The sequence below is a fragment of the Dendrobium catenatum genome, unplaced genomic scaffold, assembly GCF_001605985.2.
Source record: "Dendrobium catenatum unplaced genomic scaffold, ASM160598v2 fragScaff_scaffold_638, whole genome shotgun sequence".
NCBI classification, from domain to species: domain Eukaryota; kingdom Viridiplantae; phylum Streptophyta; class Magnoliopsida; order Asparagales; family Orchidaceae; genus Dendrobium; species Dendrobium catenatum.
The window spans coordinates 41,464-48,327 of NW_021319100.1; positions in this window are offsets into that span (position 1 = coordinate 41,464).

Here is a 6,864-nt window from a genome sequence, read left to right on the forward strand (position 1 = left end):
ACTTTTCCTATTATAACGAGGATAATATGCCTTAGGGGGGTAAAGAAGTCAAGTTGAACTTAGGTTGCCGCTAATTTGAGCTTGAGTTTGAATTTGATTAATTAATCAAATTTGAGTTTGAGCTTGAGTTTAATTAAACGTGTTTGAGTTGGCTTTTGAGCCGACTTATTCATTATGAAATAATGATTATAGTTTAAATAATTATTATAATAAAATAAGAAAAAGTAAGAAATTAGAATATAAATAATAAAAGATTATTTGATAAGAATATATATATATATATATATATATTTTTTTTTTTTTTGAAATTTTGTACTTAAAACTTTTTGAACAAGCATAAGTTAGCCAAACAAAATCAATATAAATATTTGCATTATAAACATCCTTCAAATTAAAAAAAAAATTGCTTTTAATGTAAACATTATGATTAAGCATCTTAAATTGTCTTTAATGATGTCAACTATTGATTTTACCTCAAAACCTCTATAATATTTTTCTCAATATATATTATCAATAAACTTGCAATTAAATCGTATATCATCTTAGTTATTAGAAAGTCCTCATTAATATTACTCATTAGGAATACACATATCTTATAATTTAGTTTTATTTTTATTGAAAAACTTAACAATTTTTATTTTTCAAATAATTTTTTTTTAATTTATATTTGATACTTAGGATATCTTTTCTCATTATTGTATTACTTGTATGATTATTTACTCATCACATAACTCCAATTCTATTAAGATAAAAAAAAAAATCAAAAGAGAGGGGATTGAAGAATCTTATATTATGAATTGGGCTTTCCTTTGGAATGCCATTGGCAATAGCTATATGGTCATGACTCACTACAAAGGATTTCAAGAAAATGAATTTACGCAACTCAATTTGATCTATTGGTTGATAGTTTTGGGTAAGAAATAAAATATTTTGAATTTAAATTTTGTGTATGTGCACTACTAAAATAAAAAAGAAGATTTCATAGCAGTTATTTGGGCAGTTTGAAAACCACCCCAATTTTGTGAATTATTTATTTTATCATTTTGTGTGGCGGTTATGACTGCTGCATTTATGTAACATCGTGGCGGTTTAAACCGTTGTGAAATTCAGCATTTCGTTATATCTACCTCATCGATCTTGAAACCGCCGTAGAATATCGTTGAAGCGCATTACAATCACAACAGGCGTTCAACGGTTTTAAAACCGTTGCAAGTAAATTTGTGGAAGGTAAAATTGTCGGGAAAAGTTCAAATTTGTGCTGCGATAGCCTTATTTTTTGATAGTGCTTCTGTATGTGAGTTTGACTTAAATGAATTAAATGTCTTAAAAAAGAAATGAATTTGAAAATTTGGTTGGACTAGAATGAAAGAACTATGAAAGGCAGTTTTAAATCCCAAGCAATGAACGTAGTTGTAGAAGAGATTGTTTCAAGAATTTGGGTAGAATGGAATAGAAAAAGTGAAAAACTGCAAAAGGGGAAGGTTTTTTCTTTGTTTCATTTATGTAGTAATTATTATTTATTAAAATAATGAGATATTAATATCTAATAAGTATGATTTTTAACTAATTATTAAAAACTTTTATTTAATTACATAAAATATTTATTTTATTACATGTGTTTTCTGTGGGCTCCGAAAATTCGGCCCCGGCCTTCTCGCCGCTTTTTTTTTTCGGCGAGGGGAGTTTTGACGAACTAAGTTTCGGGGTAAATTTTGGAAGGCAAATGAGTTTGTAGATAAGACACTACCCAGAGATTTCGCCCTCATTTTGTGAGGATTTTATAATCTGAGTTCTAGTTTCCTATAGGGGCAAGCCTCTATAGTTAATTACCCCTCCCGGTGACGAGAGAGAACTTTCGATTAAGGCTAGTCGTCGATCAGATACGTAGAGAATACGTGTTATCTGGCATATAGTAGCAGCATGAGTTTAGATTTGGAAATTTGGAAAGTTCAGATATTTGGAATTTGGGTTGGGAGATTTGATATTTAAAAATGGAAATTGCACCATCTTGCACTTAAAGCAGATGGTGGGGGAATGGATGATGGACCCGATCAAGATCCCATGGTTCCGTCGTCCCGTGCCATCGTGATCCTAAGTCTACTTAGTCAGAGGAGGTAGTCGACCCAACCTGACAGAAGGATCCTTGTCAGCAGCCATGGGTTGCTTCGTCCAAGGGGGCCTTGTAGACCTGGGTTGGATGTTTGTCTAAGGGGACAAATTTAAATCCACCTTAGCTTGCAGAGAGCTTTGTGCCCTATCAATCATATCCTATTGATTCATATCTCAAAGATTTAATGCCAATAAGGAACGTATTGGCGCTGGCCATAACCGGTATATGTGGTGCTATTTGGCGGCAAAACCACTTGGTTCAGAGGGTCGCGGGTCATAACCGTTTATCCTACGGTGCCATTTGACGGCAAAACCGCCAGTTAGAGGACACATATCACGTCCTTACTGACAGGAGATTATTTTGAGAATTGATCCTAGTGATATTTTCGACTAGACATTTGGCTCTTTGTGAGCTAAAGTAAATTTTGATTTGTCCACCTTGGCAAACTGTTGCGGAGGGTGGATGGATTTCACTCGAGTGATTGATGTATTTATTTCAATTTTAAATATTTGAGATTTTGAGATTTGTGGAGTTTGGATTTTGAATGGACTTTTGGAAGACATTTGAAGGTATTCATGAACCCCTCCGGTTGAGATTAGCATTCAACACGGTCATCATCGGGGTGACCTTAAGGTCACTAGAAAAATATTTGAATTTTGTAGAAGTTTGATTTGAGGGCATTTTGAAATATTTTGTGAACCCCTCCGGTTGAGATATGCATTCAACACGGCCATCATCGGGGTGACCTTAAGGTCATTTCCATTTATTGATCGAACCCTGTCAACTCAGACAAGCTATTGACTGAGGATCGGGTTTCATAGGTTTCATGCCATTGTTTATGAATTTTCTTTGTTGAAAGCCTTGAAGGCCGAATATGAATGTACAAAATAAATATTCTGGTCAACTTTCGTGACTGCATATTTATCTAATATCTCGAACCCTGTCTACTCCTATTTATCTACTTAGGAGGATCGGATTTCGTAGGCTTCATGCCTTTTGTTTAGTGAATTCTTTTGGTTGTAGACCTTGAAGGCCTAATGTGAATGTATTGAAACAAATACACCGGTTCTCACAACCATGTGTTTGTTTGAAGGTTCGAACCCTGTCGACTTCTATTGATCCGTATAGATGGATCAGGTTCGAACTAGAATTCACTTATCGACCCGCGCAGCATCTCTAGGCGTCACGTGTGTACCAATAATACGCTCGCCGAAGCCCATACGAATGATTTTTATATTGATTTAGATGTACCCCATTGTGTACCTATGTGTATACAAATTATATTGCAGGTGCATGGATACTTTGAAGTATTTATAGTTGTGTAGATAACTATCATTTGGATGCACACAGCTTTTCATTTGAGAGCTTATACATGCCTTATGTCCGCTAATACGATTGTTGCGGATCTGGTGGCATGCGTCTTGATGTTGACTCCCCCTTTCTCATTCACCGGGGACGTTATTTTCTGGATTTTGAGGTCAATGACCGCTTATCTGGAAAGAACTCATTTTAGGATCTTCGGTGTAGTAGACTTATTATTTTCGGTATTTGTGGGTACCAGAGCTGTTTTCTTCTCAAATAAAGAACTAAGAAGAGACTTTAGAACACCAGGAAATTTAGTTATAATTTATTCATACATTTCATCCCTTCTGTCAAAAGGTGCCCTTTTCGTACATAGAGTCGCCCTTGTACTCAACGCACTTGTAGTTCTTGGTCACCATCGTTGTAGGTAATATCCATACTTATGTCCACAGTGTTCATTATACTTACAATACACTGTTGTTATCCACAAGTATCCATTTGCAGGGGACCATCGTATCCCCTACGACCTCCTGAAGGTATTTGTAGAAGACCCATTGTTCTTGTATCACACCCACCTTTCACCAATCTCAGGTGGGTCTTGATTGTACTTGTTTGTAGAGAACGAGTCTTTGATTGCTGGTCTCCAGTATTGTCATCTCAATCAACATGCATTTATAGGGATTGTCACGGGAGTCTATTACACCTACATTGTGTCTTCCTTTCACCAATCTCAGGTGGTTTTGCTAATTGTACTTGTTTACTGGGGACGATCCTCTTTCATACACCGGGCTGCCCTTGTACTCGACGTACTTGAAGATCTTGATCACCACTGTCGTAGGTGATATCCGTACTTGTGCCCACAGTGATTCATTATACTTACAATACACTGTTGTTATCCACAAGTATCTTTGATTGCTGGTCTCCAATATTGCCATCTCAATCAACATGCATCATTGTTTAGTTGGAGATTCCAATAGTGCATATAAAACACATATGCATTCTACAATCATTTGTTGTCCTTGTAAGCAAGTTGCTTTTAACCTCGTAGGGACTGTTGTAGGAGTTTGTTGCATTCATCTTTCGCTTACACTGGAATTTCATCTCTCACTTGCAACTTGTGGTTAATTTAGAGAACTGTGCATTTAGATTCTGATTTGTTCATTCATCCAAGGCTCTGGTCCTATGTATTTCATCGGACCCGAGTTTAAGGTTCAACTCATGCTTGAGTCTTGTATGTCGTTATGGGTTCAACTCTTGGCATCCCATTCAAACTCAAGTCCTTATTTTGGATCCAGCCTGAGTTCAGTTTGAATTCCTTGCTCTCCGCATCTCGTTCCAGTTTTGAATTCAGAGTACAATTTCAAGTTGATTGTTTAGAGTCTTCTGAAGTCCTTGCAGGTTCAATTTCATATTCAATTGATTTGAATTTGGCCTCATTTTGATTTTATTTAGTTTGGTTTTGACCTTTAGAAATCATTTAGAGTTTTAGTCCACAAGTTCACTATTCTTCGTACAAGTCCTCTGCTTATTTAGTTCAAGTTCTGTGCATTATTGTTCAAGTACAGGTCTTATGCATTGTTGCCCAAATGAGGTCTTCTTATTGTTCAGGCTTTGTACATTTCAGTGAAAATTTCGGCAGCACCCCAGCATATCCCTCGTTTGGGGGAAATGTATGAGAGCTGGGCCTTCCCACCACGCTACTCGAGCGTGTATGGTAGGTGTCCTTAAACATCGCGGCCGTACAAATTTCATCCCACCACGCTACAAGAGCGTGTATGGGGCCTTCAACAGTACCCGTACCAGAATACCAGTGGCTCTCCCCACCACGCTACAAGAGCGTGTATAGGGCTTACCCAACTCGTCGTATGCATCGCACCGGGCTCCCTCCTACCGTGCTAAAAGAGCGCGTATAGGTGGTTCCCCGGTCCGATACAAATGTCGAAAATGGGATTTGGAACATCATACCTTTGCGTAGCAGTCGTTGGCGATGATGTCGAGGTCGAGGAGCGTCCCCACCACGCTACAAGAGCGTGTATAGGGCTTACCCATGTCGTCTTATGCATCACATCGTGCTACAAGAGCGTGTATAGGTGGTTCTCCGGTTCGTTGCAAACATCGAAAATGTGATTTTAGGAGATTACCCGCTTCGTTGTAGGTGCCAGATCGGGTTTCCTCCCACCGTGCTACGAGAGCGCGTATAGGGGGTTTGACGGTCCACCGCAAACATCAAAAACGGGAACCTGAGTTTAGATTATATCTTAGGGAGGCTCGTGGATCGAGGTAGGAGGGCAAGCATCTATTATTATTATTTTAATTATAATTAATATTAATTAATTAAAATTAATTAACATTTTATTTTAATTAATTAATTATAACTAATTAAGATAATTAATTAAATTTTATTAAAATTAATTAAAATAATTAATTATAATTAAGTAATATTAATTAATTTTAATAATTTTCATTAATTAATATTAATTAATTTTAAGAATTAATTAGAATTAATTAAAACAATTATAATAAAATATTTATAATAATTTTTTTTAACTCGATGGAGTTACGGGATTTGGCCGAACTAGTGCGTGAAAGGGTGAAAGTTACCCTTACAGCCGGCGAGCTCCTGTTGTTGGTTCCGAACAAAATGTCGTAACTTCTGATCCCGACAGGAATGTCGCCAAAGGAGCGGAGTCGGACAAACAGGAAGGAGCCGAAGAAGCAAAGGGAGAAAGTTACCGTCGCAGTGAGCTCCCGTCGTCGCTTCCGATCAAAATGTCGTAACTTCCGATCCGATAGGTAGGGACAGCATTGGAGGAGCAAAGTCGAGGAGCCGAGAGGAGCACGCGTGAGGCAGAAAGTTTCGAGCGAGCTCCGTCGTTGATTCCGATTAAAATGTTGTGACTTTCGATCCCGACAGGAAAGGAAAGTCGTCGCTGGAGCAAAGTCGAATGGCAGCGAGGAGTCGGAGAAGCTCAAGAGAGCAGGGAGAAGAGAGCGAGAGCGGAGAGGTTGAGTCAGTAGCCGAATCCCTTCTTCCCTTCACCCTTTTGACGTCGTGAGGAGATCGTGCGACGTGGGTCGTGCGGGACAAGTCGCAGACGTGCGCGACGTGCGGGGCAGAGCATGTAATATTTGATTTTGATTTTTTTTTTCAGCTTACGGGTCAACATTTTCACATGTTTTAATTTTCATCATGTTTGTATTAAACTCTTTTCATTTAATTTTTAATGTTCAATGCACTTTTAATATTAAATAAATAATGAAGTGGTCTTATTTAAATAATTAGCATATGGATTACGCTATCCATTGATCATGATTCATGCATTTAGTACTTTATATTTAAAAATTATTTATTTAGTATTAAAATATCTTTAGAGTTTGTTTGAGGGGGCAATAACTTTTTGTAATAATAGCTAACATATATATATATATATATATATATATATATATATATT